General features: G+C 35.3%; 1 protein-coding gene and 1 pseudogene across 1 annotated transcript in view; both read right to left on the bottom strand.

Moving 5' to 3' along the window:
* The window catches only part of GALNTL6 (polypeptide N-acetylgalactosaminyltransferase like 6), a 1,153,240-nt gene that overhangs the window by 1,081,115 nt on the left and 50,722 nt on the right, over nt 1-21,403 (bottom strand). The gene's annotated exons all lie outside the window — the stretch shown is intronic.
* LOC129493594 (cytokine receptor-like factor 3) lies at nt 15,314-16,633 on the bottom strand (annotated as a pseudogene).

Here is a 21,403-nt window from a genome sequence, read left to right on the forward strand (position 1 = left end):
CTCACTTCCTTACTTAAACACATTCCTAAGTATTTTATTATTTATGCCACTCTGAAACATATTTTCTTTATGTCTTTTTATCATATTTCATTGTGAACTTATGGAAATGAAACTGACTTATGTGTTGATTTTATATCCTACAACCACTAAATTCACTGATCAGTTCTAACAGTTTTTTGGTAGAGTCTACTATTTTTTCTCTAGAAGATCATATCATCTATGAACAGAGGCAATTTTCTTCCTTCTTTTCTGAGTTGGATGCCTTTTCTATCTTTTTCTTGCCTAATTATTCTGTCAAGGACTTCCAGAAGTGTGGTGAGAGTGAGTACCCTTGTCTTGTTCCCGATCTTAGAGGAAAAGCCTTCAACCTTGCACTACTGAGTAGGATGCTGGCTAGGGCTTGTCACCTACGCCTATTGTGTTAAAGTATGTTTCTTTTATACCAAATTTGTTGAGTGTTTTCATCATGAAAGGATGCTATATTTTATATTTTGTCATATGCTTCTTTTTCATCTACTGAAATAATTAAACAATTTTTATCTTTCATTATATTAATATAGCGTATCACATTTCTTGATTTGCATATATTGAACCATCCTTATTTTCCAGGGATAAATTCCACTTGCTCATCATGCATGAATCTTTTTACTGTGCTGTCGAGTTTGGTTTGCTAATGTTTGTTGAGAATTTTTGCATCTATATTCATCAGAGATATTGGTCTGTAGCCTTCTTTTCTTGTCATTTCCTTCTCTGGCCTTAGTATTGATAATGCTGATCTTAAAAAACGAATTTGGAAGTGTTCCTTCCTCTTCCAATGTATTGAAAGTTTCAGAAAGATTGATTTTAATTCTTGTTTAAATGTTTGGTAGAGGGCAGCCCGGGTGGCTCAGCAGTTTAGCGCCACCTTCAGCCCAGGGTGTGATCCTGGAGACCCAGGATCAAGTCCCACGTCAGGCTTCCTGCATGGAGCCTGTTTCTCCCTCTGCCTGTGTGTCTGCCTCTCTCTCTGTGTGTGTCTCTCATGAATGAATAAATAAATAAAATCTTTTAAAAATAAATAAATAAGTGTTTGGTAGAACTCATTAGCAAAATCATTTAATCCTGAACATGTCTTTATTGTGAGGTTTCTGATTATTCAATCTCCTTACTTGTTACCAGTCTGTTCAAACTTTCAATTTCTTCATGATTCTGTCTTGAACTACATGTCTCTAGTAATTTATCCTTTTCTTCCAGGTTATCCAATCTGTTGACATATATGTATGTTCATAGTAGTCTCTTATGATCCTTTCTATTTCTGGGGTATCAGTTGTAATCGATCCTCTTTCATTTCTGATTTTATTTTTGAAACTTCTTTTATCTTAGTATAGCTAAAAGTGCCAATTTTTGTTATTTTTCAAAAACCAGTTCATAGTTGCCTTGATTTTTTTTTATCCATTTTTCTGGTCTCTCATTTTTTTCCTCTTTTGTTATTTCTTTCCTTCTGCTAATGTTGTGCTAAGTTTGTTCTTTTTCTAGTTCTTTGAAACCTAAAGTTGGGTTGTCAATTTGAGATCTATTTTCTTTACATAACCATTTCTCACCATAATCTTTTCTCTTAGAGATGCTTTGCATCATCCTACAGATTGTGATATGTCATGTTTCCATTTTTGTTTGTTTCAAAATATTTTTTATTTCCTTTTTGATTTCTTCTGTGACCCACTGGTTGTTCAGTAGTATCTTAAGTTCTGATATAACTGTAAAATTTCCAGCTTCTCTGCTGTTACTGATTTCTAGTTGCGTACCACTGTGGTCACAAACTACACCCGGTATTATTTCAGTTTTCTTAAATTTGCTAAGACTATTTTTAACTTATCATATGATCTGTTCTAAGGGATGTTCTGCATGCACTTGAGAAGAAATGTATCCTACTGCTGTTGGATGAAATGTTCTGTAAATATTGGTTAGGTCTACTTGGTCTAACATATGATTTGAGTCCATGGCTTTCTTGTTGATTTTCTGTCTGGATGATTCATTCACTGTTGAAAGTGGGATACTGAAGTTCACTATTATTATTATATTATTGTTTATCACTCCCTTCTGATCTGATAAAGTTTGTTTATGTGTTTAGGTACTCTGATGTTAGGTGCATGTATATTTATAATTGTTAATCTATTAATTGACCCCATTATCATTATATAGTGGCCTTATCTCCAGTTCCCTTTTTTTTTTAAAACCTATTTTGTGTGATATAAGCAGAGTTACCTTGGCTCTCTTTTGGTTTCTACTTGCAAGAAATCTCTCTTTCCATCTCTTTACTTTGAGCCTATGTGTGTACATAAAGTTAAAGTGAGTCTCTTCTAGGCAGCATATAGTTGGGTCTTTTTTTTTTTTTTTTTTTTTTTTTAATCCAGCCAGCCAGCCAGCCACTCTATGTCTTATGGTTGGGTAACTCAATCCATTCACATTTAAAATAAGTATTAATAGGGATCCCTGGGTGGCGCAGCGGTTTGGCACCTGCCTTTGGCCCAGGGTGCGATCCTGGAGACCCGGGATCGAATCCCATGTCGGGCTCCCGGTGCATGGAGCCTGCTTCTCCGTCTGCCTGTGTCTCTGCCTCTCTCTCTCTCTCTGTGACTATCATAAAAAAAAAAAGTATTAATAATACTTACCAATGCCATTTTTATTTCTTTTCTGGCTGTTTTATAGGTCACATGTACCTTTATTCTATTCTTGCTGCCCTCCTTTCTGAACTGATAGCTTTCTGTAGTGGTATGTGTTAGTTTCCTCCTTATCTTTGTGAATTTACTTATTACGTTTTTTTTTTAAAGATTTTGTTTATTCATTCATGAGAGGCACAGAGAGAGAGAGAGAGAGAAAGATAGAGACACAGGCAGAGGCAGAAGCAGGCTCTAGGCAGGGAGCCTGATGTAGAACTCGATCCCGGGTCTCCAGGACCATAGCCTGGGACAAAGGCGGCCTAAACCATTGAGCCACTCAGGCTGCCCAACTTATTACGATTTTGTACGTGGTTACCATGATGCTCAGATAAAATATCTCACAGATATAACAGTCTATTTCATTCTGATAACTTTGGTCATACACAAAAACTCTACCATTTTACTCCCCATATGTTTTGATGACACAATTTTTATATTGTGTATCCATTCACAAATTGCTGTAGCTATTTTTAATATATTTATCCTTTAACATTTATACTAGTTCAGTAGTCAAAGAATCGCCATATTAGAGTATTAGAGCATTCTGAATATGATTATAAACTTAACTATACCTGTTGTGTGTGTGTGTGTGTGTGTGTGTGTAGTGTGTATGTATATATATATATATATATATATATATATATACTTTTTTTAAAAGATTTTATTTATTTATTCATGAGAGACACAGAGAGAGAGAGAGAGGCAGAGACACAGGCAGAGGGAGAAGCAGGCTTCATGCAGGGAGCCTGATGTGGGACTCGATCCCGGAACTCTAGGATCACGCCCTGGACTGAAGGCAGGTGCTAAACCACTGAGCCACTCAGGGATCCCCTGCTATATATTTTCATGTTACCAATTAGCATCTTTTCATTTCTGCTTAAAGAATTTCTTTCAGGGATCCCTGGGTGGCGCAGCGGTTTGGCGCCTGCCTTTGGCCTAGGGCGCGATCCTGGAGACCCGGGATCGAATCCCATGTCGGGCTCCCGGTGCATGGAGCCTGCTTCTCCCTCTGCCTGTGTCTCTGCCTCTCTCTCTCTCTCTGTGACTATCATAAATAAAAATTTAAAAAAAAAAAAAAAAAAAAGAATTTCTTTCAGGGATCCCTGGGTGGCTCAGTGGCTTAGCGCCTGCCTTTGGCCCAGGGCGCGATCCTGGAGACCCGGGATCGAATCCCACACATCAGGCTCCCGGTGCATGGAGCTTGCTTCTCCCTCTGCCTGTGTCTCTGCCTCTCTCTCTCTCTCTCTCTCTCTCTCTCTCTCTCTGTGACTATCATAAATAAATAAACATTTTTAAAAAAACATTTAAAAATTAAAAAAAAAAAGAATTTCTTTCAGCATTTCTTGTAAGAAAGGACTAGTGGCAATAAACTCCCTTGGCTTTTGTTTGGGAAAGTCTTTATTTCACCTTCATTTATTTCTTCTTGTCTTTTTTTTTTTTTTTTAATTTGAGACACAGAGAGAGATAGAGTGTGCGTGCATGTGCATGTGCAGGTGGAAGGGCAGAGAAGGAGGGAGAGGAAGAGGGAAAGAATCCCAAGCAGAGTGTGGAGCCCTGTGGAGCCCTGTAGGGGTTTGATCTCACAACCCTGAGATCATGACCTGAGCCTAAACCAACAGTCAGAAGCTGAACCAACTGAGCCACCCAGGTGCCTTCATCTTCATTTCTAAAGGACGACTTTGCTGGGCGAAGTATTGTTGGCTCACAGCTTCTTTATTTTAGTCGAATATATTATCCCACTCTCTCAGCCCATAGATCTTTGCTGAGAAATCCATTGATAGCCTCATGGAAGGATCCCTATACGAAAGCTGTTTTTGTTTTGCTTTGTTTCGTTTGCTTCCACTACTTTTAAAATTCTATTTTTCTCTTTGATTTGTAGACAGTTTCTGTCTTTGATTTTAGACAGTCTTATTACATATCTTAAGGAAGATGTTTGGGAGGAAATTTGGGGGTGACCTATTAGTTTCATAAACATAGTTACTAAAATCTCTCCCCAGTTTTGGGAAGTTCTCAGCCATATTTCTTTAAACAAACTTCTATTTCTGGGACTTCAACATAGTTTCTCTTAATGATGTACCATAAATCCCATAGATTTTCTTCATTCCTTTTCTTTTCTTTTCATTCTTTTTTGTTTTTTGTTTTTCTTCTTGCTCATTTGAATAACCTTAACTGATCTGTCTTAAAGCTTACTGACTCTTTCTCCTGTTTGGTTAAGTCTGACTGAAGCACTGTATTTAATATTTCAGTTCAGTCACTTAATTCTGCAGTTCCAAAATTTGTTTTTTTTTTTTTTTCATCTCTTGGAGACTTCTTCTGATATCATTAAATTGTTTATGTGTGTTCTCTTATAGCTCTCTGAACAACTTTAGAATAATTATCTTGAATTCTTTCCCAGGCAATTCCTTAATCTCTATTTTGGGGGTGGGTCCAGTTCCTGGAGGTTTACTGTACTTCTTTGGTGAATAAAACTCACCAGGTTTTAGACACAAGCTTAGGACCCCCAGATTGACAGAGATTTTTTCTGCCATTCCCAAGTGCTAAGCACATATTGGTTCATGATAAAAATATGTTATTTTTCTTCCAAAGCTGCCATACCCAATTGGAATTTTCATATGCTTAGCATACAGAATAACAAGTGAATTACCATGCGCTATGTGCTGTGATCTGGGAAGTACTGAGAACACACAGAAGGACATTTAATTCAAATTTGTAGAAACAGGAATAAACACTTTGAAATGAGAAATTTTTGAGATTAAAGCCTAAAGTTAAATAAGGAGATTAAAAAGGTACAGGGTAGGCAAACTGAAAACTCTCAATGATAGACTGAGGAAATGACAGAATTTCACTATGAATAAGACAAAAGTCTAAGAGTCATAGTAAGAGATGTTCGAAAGGCAAATGGAGCCAGTATCATAATACATGACTTTGTTAATTCTACTAATAAACACTAAATGCTAATTTTCTGCTAAGTCATAGTAAAGACCGTGGATAATGTACAAAGATTTGTGTTGGATCCACATACAATTTTAAGCAGAGAAGTGACATGATGCGATTTGCTATTTGTTTTTAAACATCACCATGACTACTATGTGGGGAAAAGATCAGTAAAAAACAGTAATAGCAAGCTGTGCATAGATGCAAGAGAAAGATAACAGTGGTCTGACTTACACTTGGGGCAGTGGATATGGGAACAGTAGAGATTTTAAGTTATTTTGTAAGCAGAATGGAAAATGTGAGTGGAAAGAGGATGTGGAAAGTGAGAAAGTATAGAATCACTGTACACTTCCGGGTTCCTGACTGGAATTTGAGAGAAGAGTGGTTCTGTCTCCTGAGAAAAGAACGATTGTTCTGATTTTTATTTTGCAGATTATTCTGGCATTTTAAAATATATTTATTATAGAAGATGAACTTGAGAGCTTTTTGTCAGTTGGATTAAAAACATTTAATTATAAGGCATGAATTTAGACCAATAGTCAGAATCAACATTTGACATTTATGAGATCTTCCCATCCAGGGAAATATTGTATCTCTAAATGGTATGCTTTATTTCGTTTATAGTTTCTTTGATTTCTCTCTACAGTTTTATGGTTTTCATGATCTAGGTCCTATTCATTTTTCAAAGTTTATTATATCTTATATATTATAAAAGCATTTTTACTAAGAGTATTTTCTTAAATGTTATAACTAGTACTTCTTAGTTTATAAAAAATTAATGATATTATTTTATTTATTTTGTAAATGACTACAAATGTAATATTAAAAATAATTTTAGTTGAATATTTCTGGCTTTTCTATGTAGCAGATGACCTCTGAAAGGGAAAAACTTTCTTCTGAGGTAGTTGTACACTCTGATTTTGTGTTTCAAACTGTATTGTTTATCTCTGCCAAACAAATGTTAAATAATAGTGGTTATACCCAGGTTGTAAATATCCTTTCTTCTCATTTCAATGATCTGATCATATGTTTGGAATAATACTGACTCTTGAATCATAAAAGGTGTCATCCCTAAAAAGTAAAAAGTCTTCTGTTTTAAATTAAAAAAAAAATTCATTGGTTAATTGGTTTGAATTTTATTAACTACTGTATGGGATCTATTAAACAGATCATGTGATAAAACATGTTATCCAATTACATGGTTCTAAATACCACAATATTATCTGATACTCTTTTAAATTAAGGGCTGCATTGTATTAACAGATATTTAGTTTATGATGCTTGATTATCCTTTTATAAAAAGTACTACTTCTTTGTTGAGGGTGTTAGTTTGGTGAGAGGACAGCCTTCATTATATTAACATCAGAATTATGCTGGCTCTTCATAATAAATCAGTATTGAAACTGTCAAATTATTTAGTGGTTTATTTTTTACATGTAAGTTTATTTTTTATATTTCAGTTTGAACATTATCATGAAAATGCTTGATTTCAGCAAGAGAGTTCTAAGACTAACTTTTCAGTTTAATTCTGTGTATTGAATTTTGGTCTTCTTAAAAACATGGACATACTGCTTTTATTTTCTTTTGGCATCTAATGTTTAAGAGACAAAGTCAGACACAATCCAGATTTGTGTTTTGAAAATTGGATCTTCCCATCTCTGCTTTGGTGCATATAAAAAAAATCCATTTTTCTTTGAAATGCAATGCACTCTCTAAAATGTCCAAATGTCTTGATAGCTGATAAAATCAAAAGATGTAGATTGTTTTTAGCCTTAAAAACTGTTACTCCCCACCTACTTTAATATTCTTCCTGTTACAGTAATTCTGGTTTTCTTTTTAGAAAAGTAAATTATATAGATGGATGTAATCAGCATTTTGTAAACTTGAAATCTATCATTTTCTCCCTGATCAATGAAAAGTTTTTATTATTTTTCTTTACCATGTAGGGCATTCTTTTAAGCCTGTCTCACAAATTCCTACCACTTTTTCCATGTTGCTTCCCATATCATCTATTTCTGCTCACCTTTCTGCTAGTATGTGTTTGTATGTCTGCCTTTTATTTATTTCACAATTCATTTCTTGATTCATAGAAACTGGATTCTTGAAATTTATCAAGAGGATAGGCCAGCAGTCATCTACCATTTACTTTTATTTCTAAAATTAAATCATTTTCACTATGATGTATTGTTTCCCATTCTGTTTATTATTATTGCTGTTGTTGTAATTGCTCTTGTTATTACTGGTTTTCATTTTCTTAATTTTTAAAGCGTTTTATTTTACTTAATTCTCTTTGAATGGTTAGAATCTTGTTTAGATAAATTTAGTATATTTATATAAGTCCAGTTAGTGGATTTTTTAATCTCTTGTATCTTCACTGGGATTTTGATAAAACAGGAGGAAGCAACACAAATGCCTTTAGGATCCTGCAGGTAATTTAAACTATGAGGTGGATTGGGTGGAAAATGTTAATTAAAAATCCTGTTTTAAAAATAACCATGAGTATATGGATTAGAAGGACTCTCACAGTTTGATGACATTTGAAACCTAAGTTTGTGATATAAACATAGGAATTATTCAGTCAATAATTATTTCCTTTAGAGATATGATAAAAGTAATAATTATGAAGAATACTTAAATAATTTTATAATTTCACAAATAATTATCAACAAAACTTAACACGTGGAAGACACTTAGGTGCTTTATCCTAGAAAAAAAATATTCATTTTCACAAGTGCATCATTATTTAATGTATGCACTTTGTCCTACTAAGAATTTTCACTTTGGAGGACTTGATGTGTAAATTTAATAATTTCTTTAAACTAATGATGAATATTATGCTCACTGTTAAATTTAATAATCTATTAAAGCTTTTACAGAAACTTTAGAACTAATGTAACATGTTACTTTGCTCCTGAATTGCAGAAGATGAAACAGATTACCGAGAATGTAATGAAAGCAGGAAAAAAAGTTTGAAGGCAAAAACAGAGGCAGAATATCTTAGTTATTTGAAAGAAAGCAGGGAGGTAATTACCAAGAATACATGAACTGAAGTAATCTTCTTTCAGAAATTCTAGATCTTTTTTTACTTATAAAAATACCACCTATCTAGTCTTTATATAAAATAACAGAAAACCATATAGGTAGCTTAAAGTTAAACACACAGGTCTACAATAAATTGCCAAAAGGCAATTGACAATGATCATAATAAGCTAAGTTTATTGATTAGTTGTTCTGCAGTTGGCCTAAGCAAAGAAGAATTCTCCATATTTATCACCACTGTTCATTCTAGTGCCTTACAACAATTTCAGGGATGATATTTCATTCGATTTTTCAAATGGTTGGTATTTCACTGAACTTCAAGCCTTCCCTGAACTCAACCTATGATCCAATGATAGGATGTTTTAAGAAAACCAGATGCCTAGCTTTCCTAGTTACAAAATTCTTTCAAATGACATATGCCATATTTCTATTGTGAAATATATTTTTCTGGTCTTTAATATATGGATTTTTTGACAACATCACTTCACTTAGAATCAAGATTTTAATTCATCCAGTCATAGTGAATCTAAGAAAAACTCAGATAATTTCTGGATTTATAGAACCAAATGACATTCATATGTTTAAGACCTTTTAAGTTACCATACTTGTTTAATTGACTCAATTCATACCATTGATGAAATAATTCAACAATGGTTAAGAACAAAAGATTCAGTATTATTTACCAAAATCAAGATATTTAAAATTTCATTATTATATAGAGTGTGACATTCTTTACAAAATGCTATTGTTCTTTTAACAAAGCAAGATTTCAGTATGTTAGGTCATTTACATTCAGAAATTCTTGGTCTAGTGTACTAATCTTATTTCTTCTTAAGTAAAATGTTAATTTCTGCTTATTTATATCCTCAAATGTAATAATTAAAATATATTTTCCTAATTATTTCTAAAATTATGTTTTAGACATCCTGAATTTAAATAAATTAAAATGCATTTGGGATATTTCAGACTTTGAATGTATTTATTAATAAGCAATTAATCAGATGCTCACTTCACACTGAAATTTTGTTTTTCTAAGCATCAAGTCCCATCCAAAATCAATAGCATGCTAATGCTTTTCCCTATAAAGTGAAAAATTAAACCCAAAGAAAAATCACCTTCATTTGTATTCTCTTCTTCAATAATTCTACATATGGAGATGCTAATAATGGAATATGACATTTCAAAAATTACCTCTCAAATAAAATTCTAATTTGTCTCTGTAGACCTCTGACTGTTAAATAAATCACCATTGTATAGCATCAGTGAATCACAATGGACATATCTAGTCTGAAATACTGGGTCTGCCCAGTATTACTTACTTTTTGAGTTATTATTAACATTTTCTTTACCTACTGTTTACCTAGTATTTCTCAAATCTACAGTGGGGAATATACCACCTACCACATAATGACATTTGAAAGAATGCATGAAATAATTAAAAACAAACATCTAAGAAAGTTGATCATACTAAACAATCATAAGTAGTCAGGAGCCATTACTAGTGGCTGGTGCTAGTGGTTAAATAATAGCATCAGACATACAATTTAACTTATTTTATAATGCATAGTGCAAAAAATATCATCAGAAATATTGTCAATGCTTTCAAATATTTACTAAACATAAGCAAATAATATACTTCTCTTTAAAGCTATGATAATTAGTTTGGAAAGCAGATTTACACAGAAATACTTATAGAACATATGAAGTTCTTTGGACAAAGGATTTAGGTTTGGTGAGAGTGGTCCTGAGTAGCTTCACACGGGAAACAGTGCTTTACCTGGGTCTTGAGAACTAAGTAAGTTTTCACCAATAGAAGAGAAATGAAAAGGTATTCCAAGGTAAGAGAAGGGTATGCTTAAATGCATCAAGTTTGAGAAATGGAAGCCACACTGGGTTGCTGTGAACACAGTAAATATCAGGAAACTGAAGGGACACTCAATTGAAAAGGGCTGTAAATGTCAATTAAACTATTTTATTTGACTTCTAATTTTAGCACTAGCAGAATAACTCTTTCTAGACTGGACCTCCCATGGTAAATGACTACAAAACTGGACAATTTATATGGGTGTGATTTTGTAAAAACTGAACAAGAAGCAATGCCACACTGTGGGAAGAAAACTGAGGAGATGAATCTCACCTCTAACCTGGCTTCCTATTGAGGGTATTCTCCAGAAAATGAGATGGTTATCTGCACTCAATATTACAAAACTGAAGAAGCTTAGACAGGAGTCTGCATCTGAACAAAGGAGTGAAATTTATGTGGCAGGATACTGGAGGAGAACAAGGTGGCCTAGTCTTCATGAAGGTTCCATGAAATGAGAAAAGAACTGGATATGTGCAGAGCAACACTGTGTGACACCTACCAGAGAATTCTGGAAGTAAGCTGAAAGCTCAATGGGGAAGGTACAAGAGGTTGCTCCAATGAAAGACAATGGAGTGTTGGCTCAGCAGATGGGTGATACCTCAGATGCTCACTTGAGAAGTCAGAAAAGCCCACAGTTTATGAGAAAAGACTATATTCTGAATAAAGGGCCACTTCCCAGGACAAGGAGCAAAGCCAAAATAGATCTACCCCAATGAAGAATAACGCCCAGTATCAAAGGAAAAACACGATCTCCTCATAATTTACCAGACTGGCAGAAAAAAATCAACATTCTGTTAAGGAAATAATATAATTAATACTTGCTACAATGTCATTCCCAATGACCAGTGAAGAGAAATGGAATACATGAATCCAAAATATAACACTTTGGCATTCAGATTATTGTAAGCTTCAGGCATGAAAGACCCAGCAGACTCAAGAAAAACCTTTACCTCTCCTTTAACTGTCTAAAAGAATTTAGACAGAGAGCTTGGCTCAGAATAAAGCTATCTGACCAGAGATAACTTTTATCTGAATGGCCTTCACGCATGTCAGGGCAAACATCTAATTACCAAACATCTGCTCTTCTTATCGCCCTGTGAACTACCCTTATCTACTTGAAGCCCCGGGCCCCTATCCTATTCCTTCGTGTAGAATGGCATATAAACTTCAATTATCCGACTTGTTTTTGGGTCTCAGTGCCTTTAGAGATGGCCTGCACAAACATAATTAAATTTGTTTTCTGTCTGTCCTGTGTTAATTTGGTCATTGGACCAGTCTAAGAATTTAGAAGGGTAGAGCAAAACTTTTTCCTCCCGACACCAACATATATTTTAAAAAATATTACGTATATAAAGAATCAGCTTCAGTAAGGGGGCTAAGGAATTTTAAAACAGAGCCTTTTTGTGGTAGTCATTTTCTATTTGGTATATTGATCATTCCAAACTGAGCAAGTATACAGGAATGATGACTAATGCCAGGTGGCATGGGTGCTTAAACCAAACAGTGGCAACATATATTGCATTCGTTGACTGTAGTTCTTATTCCTTTATAAGATATTTCTCTTGTAGACTATAAAAGCCTAATTTTCACCCAGAATATATAATGGATGGAGCAGTGGAAATTGCAAGGTCATAAAATCAAATACGACTTTGTTTAAATACCAGCTGTAATATTTATTAGCCATGTCATATGAAGAAATTAAATTAGCTGATTATCATCTTCCTCATCAGTATATGGGTCTAATATTGTTTTTGTTGAGAAAAAAATATATGGTAATGTTTGGATAGGGATTGACACATTCTATGTGCCTCATAGTTGGTGAATTTTTGTGACTGCAGATAATTGAGTCAAACCAGCAGGAAAGGGTTAACTCAGGAGGCCTGAGTTGCTTTAATCCTCCACATCCCAAAGAAAGGCCTGTCTTCAGGGCTGACCCCTGACTAACTCTTTGGAGACAATCTCTCAGACCTTGGGATATTATGCCTAATAAGAGTGGTTTTGTATGCCTGAAGCCATGCTGTACCAATCTGACCAGAAAACTTTATCCTAACAATTTGATTTATGGTGGATGAATGCCTATTTCGGTCAGTGTGTGTGGGTAGGGATAGGGAAGAAGGAGTTGCAGAATCGGGGCCAGAGTCTGACTAGCTGAAGTCAATCATGTAGTCACTAAATGCTCAGATGACTGACCCTAAACATAAACTGGACACAAAGACTTGGTAAGTGTTGACTCAGGTAAGTGATGAAACTTCACATGTGTTGTCATACACCATTGTTGGGAAAATTAAGTGAGTTCCTGTGAATTCCACTGGGAGGAGAACCTTGGGAGCTTGGATCTGGTTTCTCCTAGACTGCACCCCATGTGTCTTTTTTCTTTGCTAACTATAATCTGTATCCTTTTTTGTAATATACTGTTACCATGAGTATAACAGCTTTATCTGAATCCCAGGAATAATCTAGTGGATCTTCAAGACCAAGTAGAGTCTTAAAGAATTCAAAACACATGTTTCTATACCTTCTAGAAGGGACCAAAATGAACACTGCTCAAGGTAGTCCATTCTAGCCATGATGACTATAGTTCTTAGGAAATTTGAAAATTCCAACATGTATTACTGGGGGTATACGAGCATTTTATAAAAATTTTTAATGTTCCATTTTCATTTAGATTAAAATGCAAATAATAATATAAAGATATTATAGACTACTTATATAGCCACTATATAATCAAGTAGTGTGGTAAAGTATCAGTCCTTGTGTTGGCAATTATGATACCATCTGTTAAAGCTACTAGTACTCTTGTAATACTAGAGAATGGTAAGAATGAAGCATGTATAGATATAACTGTGTTAAAGACTATCAGATATTGGGATTTACTCTGAAAATGAAGGTTCATGAGTGGAACTGAATAATGAAGGGACATATTAGTATTTACATGAAAAAAATTAAGCTAACAGATAGTATACTTCATATTATAAGTAAAGATGTCATTTGTGCAAAATCTAGTTTTAACATTTTAATTGTAATAATATTGATATGTTACTCAATATTAATTTATATATTCCTTTGATTTAATAGTTTCATGAAAAGTATAGAGTTTATGAGTTTTATAGTTATATACATGTAACAAAAACATGATATTATAAGTTTCAGTCAATATTTAGAAACTGCAAGAATTTCTTTTATGCTCCTAAGGAGAGGTGCATATTTCTGAGTTTCAAGACACTGAAATGGGAAATACATTTGTGCTTGAGAATTTTTTTTTAAGATTTTATTTATTTATTTGAGAGAGTGTGTGTGCAAGCATGAGTGGGGGGAGGGGCAGAGGGAGAGGTCAAAGCAGACTCCTACATAGGGAGCCCAAGGCCCAGCTGGATCTCAGGACCCTGAGATCATGACCTGAGCCAAAGGCAGATGTTTAACAAACTGAGCCACCCAAGCACCCCTGTGTTTGAGAATCGTAAAGGAAATATAACTAAAATGTTTAATTTGTAAGTAAATATGTGGATAAATTTTTAGGCAACAAATTATTGTTCATAATTCTTTTTTAAGATTTTTTTTAACTTTTAGTTTTTTATTTTGTTTCAGACAGCTGGATGAGGCAACTACATTCTAGCACATCTTCTTAACAATCACCAAACAAATGAAAGACAACTTACTTATATATAAAAAGGCAAGGGAAAAAGGTCATGATTGTCTAACAGGGAATTTGAATCCCCAAATAAATTATCTTACAAAAATATCAAACTTGCTTTTCCACCTCTCTACTGTTAAAAATGAAGGGAAAAAATTTCACATTAAAAAAAAGAATCTGCAGGCTGGTATAGCAAGTTAAGATAATCATTTTTACATACTAAATAAGTCCTTCAAATAAATATTTTAAACAAATTTAAGTTTAAAAAAAAATAGGTCAAGAATTTACCCTATATTTGTTTGGTCCACCAGAAGACCATTTATAAAACTGACATTAAACTGGACTGTATGTAGCTCATACCCTATGAGTAGTAACATACATATCACTGAGGCTGGGTATGCACAAGTGCATATTACATATATGTGAATGGCTACTGCTGTACATACTACTTTCATAAGTAGTTCCACCCTGTAAAAATCCTCTAGCCTATCATGAATCAAACTGCAAGGAAAGAAAAAAGAAAATACTTTGCCTATTGTAGACACCTGCTCAGTAATTTTTAAGAACACAAAAATTATCACACTTTTGGGCCTTAAAGATTACTGAACATGAGATAAAATTCAATACTGCTGACAAATACTTGAATATGGACAGCATATTCACCACTCAGGTGGAGAGCACACAAGTGAATGTCTATTATAGAAACCTGGTGTCTCGCTGGTCTCTTCCTAATGTTTGATCCGAGAGTTTTACATGGCCTTGGATCCTTAGAAGATATAAATCTAATCAGATAATGTTAAGTTTTTCTGTTTTAACAATCAACTTTCCAAGAAGTACACAGTGGAAGGATATAGGGCTTTCTGTATATCCTCATACTTTAAAAGCCAATTTCATTTTTTTTTATCGTGATGCTGATATTTCAATTAACACTATGCTACAAGGAAGGCTGACTATACTACAGTTTTGTCCATATTAGTCAAATCTCTTATGGCTAAAATATTCCAAAATAAATCCAGTAAACCATTTCCACGTCCAATGACTTAACTACGAGATGAATCTAACAGTTTTTTTTAAAACCAATTACAATTAAACTGACGTGGGACAGCTACGTTTAAAACCCTGTAAAACCACAGACAATCACTCAAAAATCTAGAATACCAACACTTTCCATCCAGGATAGCAAAAAGAGCATCCAAAATAAAGAAAACCACAGGACTACTCAAGCAACCAATCAAAAACCACTTCTCTGTTATTTGAGCTAATAGTTACTCTAAGTTTGAAATTTTCTCCTTCGTTATTATTGGTGGATCCTAGAGTCACACTTCTATGTCAAATGTGACAGTGGACCCAGAAGTAACTGCTGGCAACTGATTAGTCATTTCTTTTCCATTTACAAAAACTGCACCATTTGTACTAATGCCCACTACTTGATCACACTGCAGAGAGTCAGATCCATTCTGTTTTTCTGCACACACTCCTATACTGTCTCTTCTGTCTGGCTGTCCCACAGTTTCAACTCTGAATGTCAATGTCTGCCCACAGAAATAAGTTGGAGCACTGGAGTAGAGCACACCCAAGGACTCAGAATCATTCCAGAAGGCTATATTTCTTCAACTACTCAAGCTGTACCCTTCAAAAACCAGCTGTCCACTCATGAGGCACCAATGTGGAGTGGCCCATCTGGGGGACACTCCAAGGACTCCACTCCTGTTGGCCATCTCCTCGGGCGCAAACTCTGAACTGATAATCAACGTTGGGGTCTATGTGCAACACAATCAACTCAGTTTCAGAGCCTACATATATGTCTTCAAAATGATTTGAAGTGCATTTGCAGAACTGGAGGCTGTAATCCTGGGCTGTAAAGTCATCATCCACCTTACACCATCAAACAATGATGCCTCCAGGTTTCTCTATTAGTTTTTCTATCTGTACTGGTGGGCGAGATGTTACCGTTCCATGCTTGAAAATGTGGTCTTTCACTATGTTCAGAATTGCGTCATCCAACTGAGCAGACAAACAAGGCACATCAACCAGTAAAGGCACTTCCGGTAAGCTGTCCAACTGAATGTGTGAGGCCTTTTTGGTAGAGTTCCACAGTTTTTCATTCTGTTCTCCTATGCCACCAAGAATGGCAATCTCCCCTTCTTGGACTAAGTCCTCTGCAGTATTAACTTCCATGCTCTATGAGCTTCTGGCAGTCATCTAGAGGTTTAATGGTTTTCTGTTCAATGGTATCCACCTCTTGCAAAAGGGTTACCTTCGCTCATCCAGAAGCTTCCCAAGAGATCCCTTTAAATCATTAAAATGTTGTTTGAGGACATCTCTTGTCTGTGATGCACTCTCTTTGATCTGCCTCCATGCCTCCTGCAGCCCCTGCAGCCTCTGGCCCAGCTCCCACCGGTAGCTCTGTGCCACCTCCATACTCTCCTGGGCCTCCAGCAGCAGCAGCTCGGGCTCCAGCTCCATCGCTCCTTCATCTGACCACGCAGCTGGCACCTGTGGGCACAGCTTCCCCACTGTCCCAGGCACTGGCCTTTTTTAAGATTTTACTTATTTATTTGAGAGAGAGCAGGAGTGGGGGGTCGGGCAGAGGTAAAGGGAGAAGGACAAGCTCCCTGCTGAGTGTGGATCTCTATGCGGGGCCAATAGGGGACCCTGACCCCAGAACCCTGAGATCATGATCTAAGCCAAAGTCAGATGGTTAACTGACTGAGCCACCCAGATGCCCCCGTAAAACTTATTTTAAGTTGCTAAGAGTATTTCAGCAATATCTTTTTAATACTATAGGTCTCAAATCCTCTCATCTGATAAATGTGGATATTAACATATACTTCATAGGATTGCTGTTAGGATTAGTTAGATAATTTATGTAATAAGAATGATCCAAAAAAATCATCCTGGTGCTTGGAATATTATAGGCACACAAGTCAGTAACTTTTGTTCCCTGATTGCCTCTTCTTTGTGAAAGACCCTAGGATTTCTTGGAATTTTCTACCTCAAAGCTAACTTCAACTATCGATAGAAAAGAATATTCAAGTCTCCTTTAATAGTGGTTCTTAAACTTAATATTATGTAGTAACAAATTATTGATAACCCAATAATATGTTTTGTTACTTCACTGAAGATAACTGTCTATGCTTCAAAATAGACATAAAATTGCTCTGATTCATATATTTATATAGGTTTTTGCAATGCAGAATTTGAAAGAAATATACAATAATATATGTATTACTTTCTCATGCCTAAAATTGAACACTGAAAACAAAACATAAACAAATAAAAAACTCAGGTATCTAGCAGTTGAAAGAAAAGATGGAAATGTCATGAAAATGACTTCATTACTCAGTTTTCTCTGTTCACATAATTGATGTAAGTGCTTATATTTTTCACAGATTGTACTGAGCAGGCTAAGACATTATCCTGAGCTCTGAACCAGATGAAGCATAAGCATAGTTCATTAATTTCTGATGATTTAGTATAAACGGGGTTTCCCAAGTCTACATAACCTTCCAAAAAATATCCATTATTAGTTTCCCCTTCATCTCAAATTAAATGTGACAACTACAAAGTAGCTCATTTGCAACTTACTGTAACTTTAGATTACCAAATAAACAGACTTATCATCAATTTCCAAAATGAGAGTCTCATCAAATTTTGCCATTCTACTTTTATACAGTACCTTACAAAAAAAGATGATTTTCTCTTTATTCCTATAGTGACATCATTAGTCATTTAATTTTTCTCTTATTTTGCTAATATTTATTTATTTTGTTTCAGGACTCACAAGTGGATTAGCCCAACACTAGCTTTCTTGATATTAAACCTTAACATCACTAAAATGATTCTCTGCCTATTGCTGAATCTTATCAGCACTCTCCTTATGGCTTTCCTGGGATACAGGACCAAATTATCTGTGTTAGGTCCATCACCAAACATCCCAAACATCTGCTCTTATCCCTGCATTCTTATGAACAGCTTTCCACTATTTTGCTCTTTAAAAATCCCTTCTAATCATTCATTCTACAGCAAACATTTTTCTAGGTAATATCCCACACTGCAATATGTCTCAATATTCTTTCTGAATAAAATACTGAGAAATCAAGGAAAAGACTAGAATTGAAAAAAGATAATTATTAGTGGTCATTATGAAATTAGGGTTTGGTAAAGGTATCCTCTGCTGAAAACAGTCAAGTACATAGCTTTTTCACTTTCAAATAAACATGCCTATGTGTACACAAACATGTTTTTATATACTAACGTTCAATCAGGAGTTTTACAATCTGCAATATGCCTTTACTTTTGTATTTTCATGCATGCATTTATTATTTAACATTAAGGGTCTATATGTGTATGTACACACAGTATCCCCACTAAAAAGTAAACTCCATGAGTGTAAGATTTTTTATCTATTCTAATCACTGCTGTATCCCTAGAATATATGATTTGCACTCAATAAATATGTCTTTATTTTTTTTTAATTTTTATTTATTTATGATAGTCACAGAGAGAGAGAGAAGGAGAGAGGCAGAGACACAGGCAGAGGGAGAAGCAGGCTCCATGCACCGGGAGCCTGACGTGGGACTCGATCCTGGATCTCCAGGATCACGCCCTGGGCCAAAGGCAGGCGCTAAACCACTGCGCCACCCAGGGATCCCAATAAATATGTCTTTAAAAAAAGAATCGCAATAGTGAATGAGATGAACAGCAACAGACTTTAAGATCTATTATAATGCTACAATAATCATGACAATGTGTACTAACAAAAGAATAGAGAAATCCATTAATGATACAGAACAGAAATCACAGGCATACACTGACACAAGTACAGTCACCTGATCTTTGACAAAGGAGCAAAGGCAATCCAAACTCTTTTCCACAAATGGTATTCAAACAAATGGACATCCACATGCAAAAAAAAAAAAAAAAAAAAAAATCTCGAATACATTTATACCATTCACAAACTTTAACCATTAACTCAAAATGGATTACAGACCTAAATATAAAATGCAAAAACAATAAAACTCCTAGAAAATGACATAAGAGAAAATCTAGGTGACTCTGGGTTTGCTGTTGGTGATTACTTTTTTTGATACAACACCAAAAGCATGCATAACCATGAAAAAAAAAATACTGTAAATTGGATGTCATTAAAATTAAAAAATTCTGCTCAAAGAAAGACAAAGAAATAAAAAGAGGGACACTTGGGTGGCTCAGCTGTTAAGCGTCTGCCTTCCTGCTCAGGGCATGATCCTGGGGTTCTGGGATCGAGTCCCACATAAGGCTCCATGTATGGAGCCTGCTTCTCTCTCTGCCTATGTCTCTGCCTCTCTATCTCTGTGTCTCTTATGAATAAATAAATAAAATCTTTAAAAAAAAGAAATTAAAAAGACACGCCACAGACTAGAATAAAATATTTGCAAAACATATCTATTAAGAGGCTAGTATCTAAAATATTTAAAGAACTTTTAAAACTCAAAAATAAGAAATCAACTCAATTTAAAAAAATGGGTAAATGAATTGAACAGACACCTCACCAAAAAATATTTACAGATGGCAAATTCATTTGAAAAGATGTTCAACATCATAAGTCATTAAAGAACTGTAAATTGAAATAAGAATCCACTATACTCCCATTAGAATGGCTAAAACCCAAAACACTAACAATCACAAATGCTGTCAAAAATGTGGAGCATCAGGAATTCTCATTCATTGCTCATGGGAATGCAAAATGGTAGACACTCTGGAAGACAGTTTGGAAATCTCCTACAAAACTAAACATACTCTTACTGTACAATCCAGCAATCACACTCCTTGGCATTTATCCAAATAACTTGAAAATTTATGTCCACACAAAAACCTGCACATGGATGTTTATAGCAGCTTTATTCATAATTACTAAAACTTGGAATCAATCAAGGTGCTTTCAGCAAATGAAAGGTTACAAAACAGAGGCAGATCCATACATTGAAGTACTATTCAGCAACAAAAAAGAAATGAGATACTAAGTTACAAAAAGTCATGGAGGAGCCATAAATGGTTATTGCTAAGTGAAAGAAGCCAATTTGAAAAGGTACATATATACTGTATAATTCCAACTATAGGACATTCTGAAAAAGGCAAACTATAGAGACAGCAAAGAGATCAGTGGTTGCCTAATAAGTTTAGAGTGGAGAACTGAAGGAATGAACAGATGGAATACAAAGATTTTGGGGGGCAATGAAATTATTCTGTCCCATATTGTCCCAGTAGATATGTTATTATACATTTACAAAACCCACTGAATGCACAACAAAAGAATGAGCCTTTCTGTAAGGTATGGGCTTTAGTTAATAATAATGTATCAATAATGGCTCATGAATGATAACAAATGCTCAAGAATCCAAGATGCTAATAATAGGAGAAATTTGGGAAGAGGTGGAGATATGGGAACTCGCTACTTTCCACTAAATTTTTCTATAACTTAAAGCATGCTAAATTTTTAGATGAAAAAAAATGTATTGTAGATCTTCTGAAATTGCTTTACTGGTTTGTTTCTGAATACAGAAGAGAGAACAGAAAAAGAGGCCGGATAGGAAAACTCATACGCAGTTCAAAGACGGCTACCTCTGTGAGGCTTTCTCTAATCCTTCCTTTGTAATATCATGTTCCAGTAATTCATTCAATACTTAAAGGCATACATGTGGTATGCCTCCAGGGGAGGTACTCTAAAGGGAGTAATATAGGGAGAAAAGGGAGAAAAGAAGGAGAACCTGACCCTGAGGCACAGACTGAGGGGAAGGGAAGCAGTACTCCCAAGAAAAGGAGTGAGGAGAGCAGGGCTGGGGAAGGCACAAAGGAAGGATGTGGTATCAGCTGGAGTGGAGCTTAGGCCTAGTTCCACAGAAATTTGGATGTCTCATCCAAATATCCCTCAGTTTCTACAGCAACAACTTCCTATCTGATAGCAATGTACAGACAAAGACAACAACCAAGGTCCAAAGCACATGTTAGATCCCTATAATGAACCGAATTTTGTGAGTCGATGCATAAGAGCTGACAATTAAAATTGACATGGTCATTCCTCATGTTCAAAACAGAACTTCAGGGCAGCCCCAGTGGCTCAGCGGTTTAGCGCCACCTTCAGCCCAGGGCCTGATCCTGGAGACCGTGGATCCAGTCCGGCGTTGGGCTCCCTGCATGGAGCCTGCTTCTCCCTCTGCCTGTGTCTCTGCCTCTCTCTCTGTCTCTGTGTCCCTCATG

Source organism: Nyctereutes procyonoides, unplaced genomic scaffold (genome assembly GCF_905146905.1).
Source record: "Nyctereutes procyonoides isolate TBG_1078 unplaced genomic scaffold, NYPRO_anot_genome, whole genome shotgun sequence".
In the NCBI taxonomy this organism is placed as follows: Eukaryota; Metazoa; Chordata; class Mammalia; order Carnivora; family Canidae; genus Nyctereutes; species Nyctereutes procyonoides.